General features: G+C 38.6%; 2 long non-coding RNA genes across 8 annotated transcripts; one reads left to right on the top strand and one right to left on the bottom strand.

Moving 5' to 3' along the window:
• Positions 1-271: 271 nt before the first annotated feature.
• Positions 272-2917, bottom strand: LOC102709113. 3 transcript variants are annotated; one of them, XR_001551148.1, is made up of 6 exons: positions 2828-2917; positions 2468-2759; positions 1276-1411; positions 1105-1185; positions 801-939; positions 272-711 (listed from the first exon to the last, which is right to left on the bottom strand). It is a non-coding gene; the product is annotated as an uncharacterized LOC102709113 (long non-coding RNA). The 3 variants fall into 3 exon arrangements; XR_001551147.2 differs by lacking the exon at positions 2468-2759 and having other exon boundaries at positions 278-711; positions 2828-2915; XR_001551146.2 differs by lacking the exons at positions 1276-1411; positions 2468-2759 and having other exon boundaries at positions 283-711; positions 2828-2915.
• Positions 2635-7938, top strand: LOC107305025. Of its 5 annotated transcripts, none has more exons than XR_005812648.1 (5): positions 2635-2677; positions 2801-3052; positions 3140-3258; positions 4122-4985; positions 7518-7938. It is a non-coding gene; the product is annotated as an uncharacterized LOC107305025 (long non-coding RNA). The 5 variants fall into 5 exon arrangements; XR_005812647.1 differs by having other exon boundaries at positions 7503-7938; XR_001551151.2 differs by lacking the exon at positions 7518-7938 and having other exon boundaries at positions 2801-2958; positions 4122-5153.
• Positions 7939-17386: the final 9448 nt, after the last annotated feature.

Below are 17386 nucleotides of genomic sequence, written 5' to 3'. Positions count from 1 at the left end.
TCTTGTTTTCCAAAACGAATGTACTACAGAATTTGCTACCAGTATAAATTATGCACTGAGTGATGTAAATTGAAAAGATCTGGAGTACAGAATTGACTCCACCAATTCTGGAGTAAACTGAAAAATCTGGAGTACAGAAAAAAAAAATCTGGAGTGCAGAATTTGCTACAGAATCTGGTTGTCAACATAATTACAGTGCACATTCTTTGTTTGCTTCCATTATTACAGGTAATATATATGAATTGGTAGTTTGTCATCTGAGATCTGGCCGTATAAATGTAGAGGTTCACATAGCACAGTAAAATTATTTTTACCCACGCATAGGCATATGCAGCATGACAGTACTGAAGAAATCAAAAGAGAGTAGTTGAATTCAGAAAAACAAAAGGTTCTGCAAAGTGACACAGCTGGAATCGGTTGTCTGGTTGTTCCAGAAAATAACCAAATAAATAACGAAGTCTAATGTAATAAATGAAATGCAACATGCACTTCGTGTTATTACAATTGAGTATTTATTCTGACTCCCTCCTAAAAAAAATAAAGATGTCCTGTGTTTACTAAAGAGAAAAAAGGGAGTTGCAGGCTGTAGGCACGTTGGATTCAAAGTGAATCTAACAAATCCTTAATTTCCTTGGATGGATCTTGAACGATATTTTTCGTTGAAAACAGCAACTCAACCAGAATTTTCCGCCTGAAAACATCCACATCTCCCTGCGTGACATGTACAATAAGTAATTATAATTAAATTAAACAATGAAAACATCTGGAAATGTAACTAAGAGTACTGTATTATGTCCTACCTGGGAAAATATTTTTCTAATCATTATTTTTTTTAATCCATGTAGCTATTGTTTTCTCTAGTATCGACACTTTTCCTGTCGTGTCGACAATTCTAGAATCCATCGCCCGCAATGAACTTAAAATTTGGTTATTTTGCTCCTGAAAAAATAAAGATTTAGTTGTCATATTAAGGAACAACGGTAAAAAAATATAATAATTAAATAACAATGCTTAGATTACGGTGCAATATTTGCAAACTAAATTTATTGTGTAAAATATAATTTAAATATTTTTTATAATTTGTAATATACGCATAAACATTACCTTAATACCATTGACAGCAGTTAATAGCTCTTCCAAAGACCGCGATGGTTTGCCAGACGCACCCGCCATATCCATGATAACCTGCAAAAGTGGAATTCATTAAAAAAATAAATTGATTTGACAAAAAATATTATTACTTTTTTCAACAGAAAATATAAGTACTAAAAATACCTTCCGTACACCATAACCATGAGACCTATCATATTTGTCTCTTTGTAAAGCTACTCTCCTGTCCCATCGTGTCATCAACAGGCTTGTCATACATGGTGTCGGATTGTATCATTCGGATACGCTCCCAATACTAAATCTATAATATACACAAATTATTTTGAATAAATCGGATATATATATGTAAAATAAAAGTTGTAGTGTGGTGAACCAGGACTAAATTTTCACGTGGCTATTTTTTATATCCACACTTGCTTGTTCCATGTGCAGCGATCACGCTTTTGACATTGTCCATTAAAAATCTCAATGTGAACTCATTCCGGTTAATGTTTTTTATGACCAAGGTATCTTGTAAAATACCCAAATATGACGTTGGGACTTCTTCTCATGATGTGGGTGCTAATAATGTTCCAAGCAAATATAGCATAAACATTCTAATAAAATGGTCACCTGTGTCCTTGCTATCATTTATTTCTTTAAGTAAATATTTGATAAAAATCTTCCCATTTTTATTGTTGGTATATCTCTTCACTAATGCATTATTGGTGGGCTGTGTTTTAATATTTTTCGGTGTTTGGCCGAATCCCTAATATTAAATATACATCTATATCGTTTATTTTAAACTGTTACCTCCAATATTAAAAGATTCACTTTCTTTATTGTACCTACTTATTATATATTTCAATAACGATGGACGTAGCTGTATCTCTTTTATTTGCAAAATATACTCAAGACCAAGATATTTAACTACACCGATTTGTTCTTTGGTTAAATTATTAACGAGTTCACATAGGGATTCTGTTGAACAAGCAAATTCCATAATAATTTATGTACAGAAAAAAATATGGTTCAAAATATATGCATAAAAACTGAAAAACAGTCAACACAAATACGGCGGCAGCCAACTCATCCACCACCAGACGGACATAGATTCGATGACATTGCTCCGTAACATTCTCGGTGATATTGAGTCACTGATGTGTGGACCCATATGGATCCAGACACATGTGAATCGTGCACGTCAATTGCTCAATATTACCGAGAATATGTCACCGAATCTGCGACGCCGCCAGGCACCAGCAGCAGTTTAACACTATCCCATATAGGCACTAGCCCACTAACACCCTGTAAGCCATGTTCTGTTCTAAGCACAGCAGCAAGGCAACAAATACTGGGACGGGGGTCGCGATGGAACCGTGCGGGGGAGGTGGCGGCCGAGGCGATGACTGGGTTAGCAGACGGCGTGCGGCGGCGAGGCAGCCCGGAGGGCGGAGCGGGGACGGCGGCCGGTGCGGTCTTGGGGTACAGCTGCGCGGTGACGGCTGAGGCAGGCCGGAGGGCGGAGCGCGAGCGGCGGCTGGGGCGACGGCGTGCGGCGGCCAGCGCTGGCGGCTGGCAAGGTTAGGTGAGTCACCAGCTCGGCTACAGCCGGCCGCTCCGCACGACGGCGCGTGGATCTACCATCGATCAATCCCCTCCTGATTTCACTGTGTCATATGTAAGTACTACTGATCCATTCCTCTAATAGAACAAATCAGTACACACAAATTCCTACCTCTTGTGCGTGAGAGCTGGAGATGACGATGCGACTGATCTCGAGGGAATGGGGATGCGACGGATCACGGATGACGAGGGGATGTGGCTGATGAGGATGTTGGGGTGCGGCGTTGGGGGTGTGGCTGATGAGTACGATTTTTATATCTTGGCCGAATTTCTGTTGGCTGAATTTCTGTTAACCGTGAGAGAATTCATAGGAGAGTTTGTTACAGAATTTGAAATGGTATTTTAATATGCTTGCTGCTCTTCTGGTTATTTATTTGACTTATTCATGTCAGCAACTTGTTAATAATCCTATGCTCTTGTGCAGGTTATCTCAATATTTGAAGATTTAGGTATCTGTGTTGATTGTGTGAATACTAGTGTGAAGTCAGTATATCATTGACACTAGATCCATCAAAACTATGGTGTCGTGAATTGATCCAGCAGGTCAGTGGTTTTCTGTCTTGCACTCCTGCTAGCAAATTCGTCTGATACATACCATGTTTCTGTATGTTCCTTAGCCAAATTTTTCATACATAATTCAAATATTGGGTGCGGGGGTATCAGTAAAATATTGAACAGATGACAAATCACTCGTTAAGAGCCACAAGGCTGTCATGAATGGGAAGATATAATTTTGGTATACATAGGCTATACTTCTGATGGCACAAAATATAGTCATCTAAACTGAAAACGAGACAACTCATATGACCTCCCATTGTCAAAATACTAACAAAAATCATATGACTTCCAATTGTCAGAAAACTATCAACAACTCATGACTTTCCATTGTCAGAAAACTATACCGGTCCCCTATTGCCCTCCTAAGAGTAGTTTCTTTTAGCATTCAATACTTGATTGCATATCAGTTTGTACAGCTTGATCTCTATTTTAACAGTAGTAAAGCAAGCTTGCACAGTATTCACATAGAAGCCTGATGTATCTGCAATATATATTTGATTGCATATCAGTTTGTATAGTTGAGATTTGGAATAGTATGCATGCTATACATTTTGCTCATTGCTGATAAAAAAACCAGTGCATGTGCACCTGCACTAAAGGTTAAAATGTTCCTCTTACTGCAATAAATATATTACTAGTTGTTACAAAATTTCAGTACAAGATGTTCTCCTCGCGAATATTAAATAAAAACAATTGCAAATAACAATCTATGTAGGATGGAACTCTGAAACTAAATCATATACGAATATATGATTTTGCATATGCTGATTACTGGCATTGTTTGATCCCATGTAGTCCTGTGATCTTTTTCTGTTCCCAGTTCCCCTCACTTCTTTGTGGTTGAACAGGTGCACGAATTGGGCCTGGATTCCCTTGTTTGCAGTTGGGGTTGGGAGCTGGTGCTGGATGTGGGATAGGAATTGGTTTTGGCTATCTATCTATCTTCTATCTATCTATCTATCTATTAATTATAATATAAAGACAGTCTAAAAAGGAGACGCCACGTTCATTCTGGGGGTTAGAAATTATCACGTTAATCGAAGAAAAATAATAAAATAAATAACTGTTGCATTATGAAAAATCTATATCGATGGTTGTGATTTAATAAGCTGAAAATTTTGGTGCGCCGAGATAAAGATAAACATATTAACTAACTTAGCTCTAACTAACTCATCACATGTTCAGTACGTGAGACCTTCCTAGAGACTCACGCATGCATGTAAATACCGGATGCTTTTATCTGTTTTTCTCTTTTTGTTTTTCAAGTCAAAGTTATATACCAGATCACATAGATTTAGATTTTAATGGATGAGATTTAATGAGAATCCATATAAAATATTTTGAAAATTTAAGAGTCGGATGCTTCTTTCTAAGTTGATATGTAAGACATTACCGTATAAATAGGCTAGGACTCGACAACGTGAATTATTTGTATCTCTTATTAGTCAAATCATGCTATGTATTACAGAGACGATGGGCGCCGATGGGTTCAATAATATTAGTGCTGCTCGACCCCGTCGACGACGTAGGCGAGATCATTGTCCCCGCTGCCTCGCTGCCGCTGGAGACGAGGTGGCCGACGTTCCCGCTCCGCCAGCTGAGTCCCTACTGCCGGCCGTCGAGACCCTCCGCGCCGGATTCATACCGAGGCCGAACAACGTGCTGCGCTCCAGCCTCCCGGCCAAGTCCAGCACCAGCTTTAAGCATATAAGGTAAAAAATTATCTAGAAAAATCCTATTCAGATTATGGGGAAAATACTAGACATAAACTATATATAATTCTAATCAGACTCCTCCTTAGTTGGATTAGCATGTAAACATATATATAATATCATACATGTATATTCATATAGTCAGATCACGGAAAATCTAGATTACAATGGTTCAGATTAATTGAAATTTTTATCGAAACTTTGACTTGGTCTTCTTTTCCAATTAGGAGTATTTTCTTTTGAATCAGATACAAAGGTGATAGAGCGTGACAAATAAGCACTCGAGTCTAACGTGTGACATGAGGAAAATATAGGTCCATAGCCTTGGGATAAAAACAGAATAGGCAATTTCATTGGCCACATGAGAAAGGGGAAATTAATTTATGTATATGTCCGCATAGCTGTTGAAAGAAATGAAGAAGTGCTCAACTAATACATTGCTTTGTTTGTACACAAAATAAAGAGCTCAACTAATACATGTCTCCAAAATAAACAATTATGCAATTAGCATAAACATGTACCCTATTATCACCAAAACTTAAAAAGATCGTCAGATTGTGTATTGTCGAGTTAGCAGGTTCTGCTCATCCTATCAAATTTATATGAATAGATATATAAAGAAACATAAAGTTCCATAAAGAAAAAAAAATCATTCTACCCCATTGATTCTCAAATAATTGACACTATCCATCTATCTAATAATTATATTATAAACATACCTTTGAAATTAGCCACTAGGTTCGCTCTAGAGGCTAAAAATTACCATGTTAATTAGAGAAAAAAAAACGTACAACGGTTGGATTGCAGTGGGTCTAGATTACAATAAAGTAAATATACGAGAACAATAGCTAGAGTTGTATATAAAACAAAAGGGAAAGAAAAATTTATTCCACGTGCACGACTAGCAAGATATGTGTTATGAAATATTTGGAGTAATCTCATCCATCCAAGGGATAGATCTAATCTATCCAGATACAAAAAAGGAGAAACATGATTCACATATTTCTCCAATACGATGTTTCCCAAACGTCGTACTCCCTCGGTTCACACTGTTTCCCCATGTATATAATGGATTGACGATAAATGAGAAGATTGATCCCATTCCTCTTCCTCTGTGTCATTTCTTCCCTCAATTCTTCACGTTATCAGCACTTCGCTCTTTCCCACCAAAAGAAACACAAGTTATCAGCACTTCGCTCTTTCCCACCAAAGAGAAACATAAAGAGGAAGAGAAACACAAAGAGGAAGAGGAGAAGAACAGAAGAGAAACAGAAGGTACGATATCCTGCGTCTCCCTCGCCATCGGCGATTTCCCGTCGCCTTTGACATCTTCTTCGCTGTAAACGGAGAATGCGCCATGTTCGCCGGCACAATCCCCATCGCCAACGTCACCATGTCGCTGCCTCCTCGCCGTTGACGTGTGAGGCAGGCGATGGTGCAGGCTTGGACGACGGCGACCGACGGCTGCCATGGCGCAAGTCGGCAGCGGCCACGGCGTCGACTGCCCGTCGTCGGCCACGGTGCGGCCCGACGTGACGGCGCGTGCAGTTGCGCGGCACGACGGCCCGGGCGTAGGGTTGAAAACGGATCGAATACGGTCGGAAACTAGCTCTATCATATTCATTTTTATATTTTTTTTTCGGAATCGGAATCGGAATCGGAAACCCGGATACGGAACGGAATCAAATATTATCGAATACAAATACGGAGCGAATATGAATCGAAACGGATACGGTGACGGATATTAATCGGAACATAAAAACCTCTTAAACTATACTTCTCAAATCATAGAATAAATATAACTTGTTATATTTTCTAATATAACTCATCAACATTTCTAAATATAAGCAATTAATAATAGCATAACAAGAAACATCCACAAACTTGCACAATCAGACATAATGGTATAGTGACATAGTCTCACACATTAGATCATTATCACATAAGAGTCACATCACATCATATAGTTTAGAAACTACTTGAACAGTCCAATATTAAATGGTTTAGATGTAACATGGAGTAATGGGCATAGACACTAAGACACATAGTTCATCACAGACAGTGCTCTTGGAAATAGTTCATTACATACATCTTGCAAATTAAATTAACAAACATTTTATTAAACACCCATTGGCACTATGTCGTCATCATCTTCAACATAGTCCATTTCAATATCACCATCACCATCTTGCTCATCATTTTGTTCCGTGGCCTGTAAATAAAAATTTGATCAATTATTAGTGGAAGTATAAAAGACAGTGAAAGAATTGTATAACTTTTTAGTGCTAGAAGCACAAACCATGGCCAGCAAGGTAGCAAAAGATCGCTCAAGGTTCTCCATGTCCAACTCATTGATGATAGAACCAACCACATTTCCACCTAAGTATTCACATTCACATATATTCTTAGAAGAAAAGAATAACAATCACTTAAAGGTTAAAGCAATATAATGATGTACATACAACACATTATTACCTTTTTTTAATGCAGCAGTCCAATCTTTGGTGCAAATCAAAGCTTGCACGATTTCAGGATCTAGGCGATTGCGGAATGGATCAACAACACGCCCACCAGCACTAAATGCTGATTCTGAAGCAACAGTTGACACTTGAATAGACAAAACATCACAAGCAAGTCGAGAAAGAACAGGAAGCTCATGTTGCTTGAGTGACCACCAATGCAAAATATTGAATGTTTTGTCTCTTGTATCCCATTCCACTAATGGTTGTTCTTGGTACACATGCAACTCAGTTTTAGTGGATTTTCCAGAGGCAGTCCGGCGACGCAAGTAGTTCACAACATCTTCATCAAGATCATCATCACTCTCCATATTCTTATCCTCATTGATTAAAGAATCCTTCTGCAAATTTGTAGCCAATCCATTCTTTGAAGTTGATGCACTAAACTTATAAGCTTGGAATAGCCGATTAACAACATCCATGAATTTTTTAATTTCTTGTGGAGCATATGTCTCACCATAAATCTTTTCTGCATAATAGGTTACTAGATTTGGCTTGAACCTTGGATCAAGAAAGCAAGCTACAGAAATAGCCATATTGGACTTCTCCCAATATTTATCATACTTGGCCTTCATTTTAAAGCCCATGGCTGCTATAGTTGGACTAGAGCTGGTGCACCAATCAGCTATTGCAAGCTTAATTTGGCAGAATTTAGTAAAAAACATATTTGCTGTTGGATATGTAGTGCCAGAGAAGATCAAAGTAGCATCATAAAATCTTTTTAAACATGTGCACAATGATTTTGCCATAGTCCAATTACTAGTTGTTGGGACACAATGCAAATATTTGCTTCTATGACGAAGAAAAAGTCTATCAAAAGCTGATCTATAGTGAAGAGCTTGTTTTAACATGAGATAAGTTGAGTTCCATCTTGTTGGTACATCCAAAGAGAGACCATGGCTAGTATCTAAACCATCACATTCTGAGGCACACTTCATCAATTCTTCCCACTGCAATGTGGAGTTCTTCACAATTGAAATTGTGTTTCTAATATTTGAAACAGCTGGTGCAATTTGCTTCAAACCATCTTGAGCAACAAGATTGAAAATATGATTCAAGCATCTCACATGAAAAAAGGCCCCATCACAGATCAAGGGTGATATCTTGTTAAGCTTTAGTACTAGACCCTTAGCACATACATCATTGGCTGATGCATTGTCCAAAGTAAGTGCAAGCAATTTTCTATCAAGGTTCCAATCCAGTATACTATCATAAAAATCCTTGCATAAGTTCTTCCCTGAATGACAGCCCTTTACATGCATAAACTTCACAATTCTCTTTTGCATGCACCAATTATCATCTATCCAATGCACAGTTATGCACATATAACCTTTATTTTGATTTGAGGTCCACATGTCCATGGTTGTACTAAAACGACATGAAAGTGTTTTGAAGTACTCATATAATTTCTTCTTTTCCTCTAGAAACATGTTCAATATATCTTTCCTAACAGTTATACGACTTCTGATTGGAAAACTAGGGCGCAAGGACTTGATAAAATCCACAAAGTACTCATGCTCAACAATATTAAAGGGATATTCATGCATAATGATTGCCAAATAAAATTTCTTTAAGCTGATAGCTTCATCATACCTATAAGTCTCAACAGATGTAGTTCCACTGCCACTATCACTCTTTTTCAGATCTAGAAGCTGCTGGCCATTTTTGATTTGGTGCTTGCTGGCCAAGTGATTCCAAAATACCGTTGTGCCCCTATTGGTCTCCCGACGTGATTTATAAATACACTTCTTACACTTAGCCCAAAGTGACATAACCTCTGTTCCATTATCTCCTCTTATCTTCTCCTCATACTTGTCAAAGTACTCCCAAACCTTTGAGCTGCACTTCTTTGTTTTTTTTGAAGGAGGGCCCTCTGTGATCTCATCGGTAGTATTTTGTGTCAAATCAACATCGACTCTTGTTGTTGTTGTAAGAGCAGTTGCATCACGCACTTGTGGGTTGGCAGCAGCTTCTTGTGTTGGTTGAGATGGTGTTGGCAATGGTGCTACACTTGTACTGCATAAGCTGAAGCTACTGCTACTTGCATTAGAGGAATTCATCACAAATCTACAACATAACACATGCACAAAACAAAAATAAATCAATGAGGAGCTCCACAAATCAGTTTTTAGAAGTACATAGCTCGCACCAATAATACAGTGATAATATGAAAAAAAAGGAGCCTTAGTATGACCTCCACTGGTCTGAACCAACGGTAAATTATAATTCTCTATCACTTAAAATATTTAATCTTCTTTCTTGCAAATAAAAATACATATGAAACCTAGCTGCTTGCTGCTTGCAAGCGGGGAGAGCCGGCGTGGTCCGACGATGGGCAACGGCGCAGCTCGATCCGGCGAGGGCGGCGACGCAGCTCGATCCGGCGAGGGCGGCGACGCAGCTCGCGCAGATCGATCCAGCAAGGGCAACGGGGTGCCGTGATCTCCGCTGTCCGATCCGGTGAGGGGCAGCGGCGCAGCACGAATCGGTGAGGGGTGGCGACGCAGCAAGATCCGGCGAGGGGCTGCGGCACTAGTTGGTGAGGCGGCGTCGTCGGCGGCGGCGGCGGCGGTGGAGGCGATGTGGTGGCGGCGGCAGCAGCCTGAGGCTGAGGAGGCAATCAGGCAACTACTGCATCGTGGATTTTGGTGTGGTACTGTGGTGCACTGGTGCATTTGTGAGGTGAGTTAGGGTTAGTAGTTGGGCCAGGTCAGGCCACCAGGCAGTTGGGCTTATTTTTAGTTGGGTTACAATCCGGATATCCGCATAATAATTTCGGATATTATCCGACCATTATCCGATTCTGACGGATATTACTCGTACTGTATTCGTTTCCATATCCGAAAAAAAATATCCAAATTCGATTCCGAATCCGAAAATATCTGGAACTATTCGACCGAATTCCGTTCGTATCAGAAATTGCTCCGGTCGGTCGGAAAATATCCGAACCAGTTTCAACCCTACCCGGGCGGTGTTGGTTGTGCAACTTGGCGGCTCGCGCGGGCGTCGTTTGCGGCGGTTGCGGCCGATGGTTATGGGCGGCGGCATTTTTTTTTCTCCAGGAGGAGGCGGGCACGACGTCGTTGTCCGGGTACAGCATCGTTGTGCATCATGGGGGCTAACCCCACCCTCCCTCCGGCCTCTCCCCCATGGGCCAGTTCGGCCCAATGCCGGCCACCCCTACCCCCCCACCTTGGCGCAAGCAGGCCAGCCTCCTCTGCACGTCTCTTGGGCTGGCACGGCCCAAGGCCGGCCTCCCTCCTTGGCGCAAGCAGCGGCTGGCCCAAGGCCGCCCGCCTCCCAAGCAGGCCGGCGCGCCTCCATTCGATGGTGGGCTGAAATTTAACATTTCGGCCCACCACCACTTTTATCTGTTTTTATTTACTGTTAGCATTTTAGCATTTTAAATATTAGTTACAATGAGATTTTAGTCCCTTTAATTTGTGCAATTTACTAAAAGCAGTTGATCAGTGTAATTACCTTCATGTAATTGACCTTTTAGTCCATGATGTTTATGATATTTACATTATTAAATATCCTGCTTTTACTAATTCATTTATTGTCTTAAATAAAATGCCTTCAAGACATGCTCTATTTTCTCGCTTTATTAAAATTATAAAATTCTTTAAATTTTGTATTTTAATTTAGTAAATTCTCTTAATTATGTCTTACATAATTAATGGAGAATTTAATGCATGTTTGACTTTAATAATTTGACTTGGCAATAAAAACCACATGTAGATAGAGCCCTATATTTTGGTCACAAATGATCATTACTAGGCAGCGAAATCTTCGCCCATCATTAAGCGGTGTACATTATAAGATGATTACCAAGATGGAGTCCTAATATTTTTGGCCACTAGCGGTCTTAAATTTAGGCAGCGAACATTTCGCCCATCACTAAAAAGGTCTACATCTTATAATAATTACCCGCATGTGTTATTCCAAGAATATGTTTGAAAAAGAATTGTATGGTCTGTTACTTACAATCATTTTTCAACACATGACAAATTATAAGGTCTTATATTTTGCATTGAGATTACAACTTCTATATATCATGTTTTTATTAATTTACCTATGTAAATTAATAAATGTTAATCATGATTATAGGGACAATGGCAATCAGAGAGTTCAATGAACTTGCCCTTAATGGGAGTAACTATCCAATTTGGGCTTCGGATATCAAGATAAACTTTACTTCTCGTGAGATTATTAAAGCAATTGAGGACCGCGTTGATAGGGACCCGCCAGTTGAGGACAAGAAAATAATGAGTGCCCTTTTCTTCCTTCGGCTTTTATATACATAAAGACCTCAAACATGAGTACATGTTAGAGATGAACCCTCTCACTTTATGGAAAGCTCTCAAAGAGCGCTATGATCAGCAAAAGGAACTCATTTAGCCTGAGGCTAATTTTGAGTGGTCTCAACTACGCCTACAGGATTTTAAAACTGTGGCAGAGTTCAACCATGTTGTTCATCAGATTTGCTCCAAGTAGAAGTTTTGCGAAAAAGAACCTACGGAGGTAGAAAAGATAGAAAAAATTCTATCTACTATGCTTCCGGAGGATAGGATACCGAATCAACAGTATCGAGCTAACAATTTCTAGAGGTATTCTCAGCTTATACATACATTGATTCAGGCAGAAAAACATCATGAGCTTTCTCTCAAGAATGCTCAACCGCGCCCTCCTGGCTCTGCACCTCTGCCTAAGGTTCACTTCAATGCTAAGTATAATGCTGATAATACAAAAGGATTCAAGGGAAATTCTTTGAATAATCCCAAGAATTCAACTGGAAAGCTCAAACACAACAATAGGCGCAAATTCAAGGGTCGAAAGAACGGAAAAGGCAAGGAAAAGGCACAACAAGCCCGTCGCAATAACAACAAACATTACGACAGGTGTGGATCTAACTATCATGTCGCTAAAGATTGTCGTATCCCAAAGCATCTTGTCCTCCTATATCAGAAATCCCTCAAGGAGAAAAAGTCATCTGAGGAACCAAGATATGAAGCTCACTTCAATCTTACAAATGAAGTTGGACCAGAGATTGGAAGTTCTCAAAAGGCTCCTATTGAACCTGAGAACAATCTCGATCTTCTAACAAAAGACATTGGTCCACTTTCTTCGACAGACGACATGCTCATTGAGTTTTGCTCAATGGATCCACTTGGAGATTTTTAGTAATCTCAGTGCATCTTACTTGAAGATGAAAAACTTTAAGTATTAGTATGTGTGTTACATACAATGATATCCATGTATTATGTCAAAACAATAGTTGTTGTAATAAGTAGATAAGTACGAACTCCCTTATGTAATAAGGTTGTAAGACTTTTTAAGTCTTTAGAGTATGTACTATTAAAGCTTATGTAAACATCATTTGTGTATTTGATGTTTTGTTACTTATTGTATGTATGGATTGAATAAAGAATTGTTTACTAAACAATTTTCTTTCTTTCAATATAGATGTCTCACAATATCGCTTCGATTGGAGAGGAATTATGCCTTGTGGACAGCGGTACCACAAATTCTATACTTAGCGAGATCAAATACTTCCAAACTCTTAAAAAGAGAGAAGGGAAAGTTTCGACAATCACTGGACGCGATACTGTAATAGTTGGCTCTGGACGAGCAATTATTACACTCCCAATGGGTACACAAATCATAATCGAGGATACTTTATTGTATCCTGATTCAACCCGTACCCTACTAAGTTATAGAGATATCCGTCAAAATGGGTTACACATTGAAACCCATATGGATAATCGAGAAGAATTTCTTCTCTTAACCAGACAAAACGGATATGGCAAGCATACTTGCGAAAAAATTCCATCTCTTACATCGGGTTTGTACTATACATACATTAAGCCCATTTCCCATGTTGCATACAAAGTAATTTTTTAAAATGTCGACACATTCCACACTTGGCATGATCGACTTGGGCACCCGGGTATCGGGATGATGAAAAAAATTATTGGCAACTCTATTGGTCATAATTTGATCACTGGAAAATTTCCCAAATCCTCTGATTTTGTATGCACTGCATGTGCTACAGGGAAATTAATTTTGAAACCTTCTTATCTCAAAATTAGAGCTGAACCACTTCGATTCCTTGAACGTATTCAAGGCGATATCTGTGGCCCTATTGTGCCACGATCTGGACCGTTTAGGTACTTTATGGTTTTGATCGACGCATTTACAAGATGGCCTCATGTGTGTCTACTATTGACACGAAACTATGCTTTTGCTAAAATTATGTCCCAAATCATAAGGTTAAAAGCAAGTTAGCCTGAACATAGGATTCAATCAATCCGTATGGACAACGCTGCCAAATTCAAATCTCATGCTTTCGATGATTATTGCATGGCTTTAGAAATTCAGGTTCGCATTCAGTCCCATATGTCCACACATAAAATGGTTTAGCTGAATCATTGATCAAAAAAATTAAGCTTATTGCTCAACCATTATTGATGAATTGCAAACTACCTTTGTCATGTTGGGGTCATGCAGTACTGCACGCTGCTGATCTTATCCAACTACGACCAACTGTATATCATGAAACTTCCCTAATGCAGTTAGTACGTGGAAATCCTCCAAGTATTTCCCATTTGCGTAAGTTCGGTTGTGCTGTCTACATACCGATCTCACCACCATAGCGTACTGCTATGGGCCCACACAGAAAAGTGGGGATCTATGTGGGATTTAAATCTCCGTCGATCATAAAGTATTTAGAACCATTAACTGGTGATCTATTTACTGCCCGGTTCGCTGACTCTATTTTTGATGAGGAACATTTCCCGGCATTAGGGAGAGACTTCAAGTACCAGAAAGAATGCCAGGAAATTGATTGGAATGCTAAGAGTATTCCAGCCTCAGATCCACGTACTACTGAAACTGAACTACAAGTTCAGAAAATTATACATTTGCAAAGACTTGCAAATAACCTGCCAGATGCATTTATCAATTACAAAGGTGTGAATAAATCTTTCATTCTCGCTCAGAATGCACCAGAAAGAGTGGAGGTACCAAAGAAAACCACTCAACTTTCACTCTCTAAAAAGAGAGAAAGAAGTATGGTCCCTAAGCGAGATACAATTGCTAGCAAGCAAAGAAAGATGGTAAATGTAAACCAGCCTTTAGTTGGTACACACTGAATTGATACTAGATATCAAGCAGATCATGATAATCTGCAACCTAGCTCAGTTGTGCACAATGCTGAGACTAGAAATTCTAAAAACCACAGACACATTATGTTGGAAAATCACAATGAGTCTATGAGGGTTGATGAAATTGCCATCAATTATACCGACACTGGAAATTGTTTTGATAGAAGAGCTACAATTGTCGACAATAAATTTTCCGAATAAATTGCTGATTACCTTCAAATTGATCCAGAACCTAGGTCTATAAAAGAGTGCCAAAAGCGCTCTGACTGGAACAAATAGAAGGACACAATTGACGCGGAATTAGCCTCGCTTTATAAAAGAGATGTATTCTCAGCTTTTATGCCTACACCTCGTGGTATCTTCCCAGTGGGATACAAATGGGTTTTCGTTCGGAAACGAAATGAAAACAATGAGGTGGTGAGATATAAAGCAAGGCTTGTAGCACAAGGTTTTACGCAAAAACCTAGCGTTGATTTCAACGAAACTTATTCTCCAGTTATGAACGATATAACTTTTAGATACTTAATATCATTGGCAGTACAAAATCGTCTATCTATGCAGTTGATGGACGTAGTGACATCATATCTTTATGGGTCACTTGATTCAGAAATTTACGTGAAGGTTCCAGACGGAATCGACATTCCGAATTAAAAGGTAAATCGTAACATGTATTGTGTTAAGTTGCAGAAGTCACTTTATGGCTTAAAACAATCGGGCAGAATATGGTACAACCGATTAAGTGAATTCCTATCACTAAAGGGATACACTAAAAATGATGATTGCCCGTGCGTTTTTATCAAAAAATCCCCCACAGGTTTTTGCATTATATCAGTATATGTTGATGATTTAAACATCCTTGGCAATACATAAGATATAAATGATGCACGTCATCATTTAAAGACGAAATTTGAAATGAAGGATTTGGGTAAAACCAAATTGTGCTTAGGTCTACAACTTGAGCATTTACCTTCAGGAATCCTTGTGCACCAAAGTGTCTATACTCAGAAAATATTGGAGAAATTCAATATGGATAAGTCATATCCCTCCAAAACTCTTATGGTGGTTTGATCCCAAGACGTAGAGAAAGACCCATTTAGACCAAAAGAAGATGAATATGATATTTTAGGACCTGAATTTCCATATCTTAGTGCTATAGGCGCACTGATGTATCTTGCGAATAGTACGCGACCAGACATTGCTTTCGCGGTAAATCTATTAGCAAGATACAGCGCTACTCTACCCATCGCCATTGGACTAGAGTTAAGAATATCTTTTGATATCTTAATGGCACAAGAGATTTGGGATTATTCTTTAAAAGGAACCAAGATCCGACTTTAATTGGGTATACTGATGCTAGTTATCTATCTGATCCCCACAATGCCAGATCACAAACAGGATTCGTATTTTTACAAGGTGGAACTGCTATTTCATGGAAATCTTCGAAGCAAACCCTGGTAGCCACTTCCACAAACCATTCTGAAATAATTGCATTATATGAAGCATCACGTGAATGTGTATGGCTTCGCAGAATGGTTAACCACATATTAACATCTTGTGGTATTGAGTCATTAGAATTACCCACCATTATCTATGAAGATAATGTCGCTTGTGTTGTTTAGATGGAAACTGGTTATATTAAGAGCAACATCACTAAGCATATTGCTCCTAAATTATTTTATCCTCGTGAGCTTCAGCAACATGGAGGGATAAAATTCTTGCAAACCAAGTCATGTGATAATCTTGCTGATTTATTCACAAAATCTCTACCATATTCCACATTCTCTAAATGAATTGAAGGAATTGGTACGAGGAGACTTAGAAGTCTGCAAGATTCAGGGGAAGTACCTCTCTCAGAAAATAGCCTATTTCTGTTATATTATATTCTTTTCTTTGTATGGGTTTTTCTCATTCAAAGTTTTTAATGAGGTAATATCAACACAAGCTCTTAGTATATCACGTTATTCTCCTTATTTTTCTCATTGGGTTTTTGAGGAGTTTTTACCTGATATATCTAAATAATGGATTATACAATATATTTCCAAGATTTTACAGATTTTCCAAGTCTGAATTCGATCAAGTGGGAGTGTTATGAAATATTTGGAGTAATCTCATCCATCCAAGGGATAGATCTAATCTATCTAGATACAAAGAAGGAGAAGCATGATTCACATATTTCTCTAATAGCTTCTCTCTCTGGAAAGAGTACGATGTTTCTCAAACGTCGTACTCTCTCGGTTCACAACGTTTCCCTGTATATAATGGATTGACGATGAATGAGAATCTCGGTTCACAACATTTCCCTGTATATAATGGATTGACGATGAATGAGAAGATTGATCCCATTCCTCTTCCTCTATCGTAATTCCTTAATTCTCAACAATATGAATCGATTAAGGCTCTTATGTCAAGTGTAAAAAAATCTTGATAAAAATTGAGGGATACCCGATAAAAAATAAAAGAAAAAAATAGCGGAGATCGAAATATTTGGACTCAACTCAAATTATGGAAAATAAATTAAGAGTTGTATATAAAATGAATAGTTGTACATAAATTCCATAGAAATAGTGTACATAGATCCATACAATATTGCACACGAAATCCCCTAGCAATTACCACAATAATTGAAGTTAAGGATGAAAACGTTAACCATTGGATATGGTACATAAAAATTTTAATGTAGATTGAGCTTGTATGTAAGTTTATAGAGAATAGTCAC

This window comes from Oryza brachyantha, chromosome 10, assembly GCF_000231095.2.
Source record: "Oryza brachyantha chromosome 10, ObraRS2, whole genome shotgun sequence".
Classification (NCBI taxonomy): domain Eukaryota; kingdom Viridiplantae; phylum Streptophyta; class Magnoliopsida; order Poales; family Poaceae; genus Oryza; species Oryza brachyantha.
This window is presented reverse-complemented; position numbering and strand designations above follow the sequence as displayed.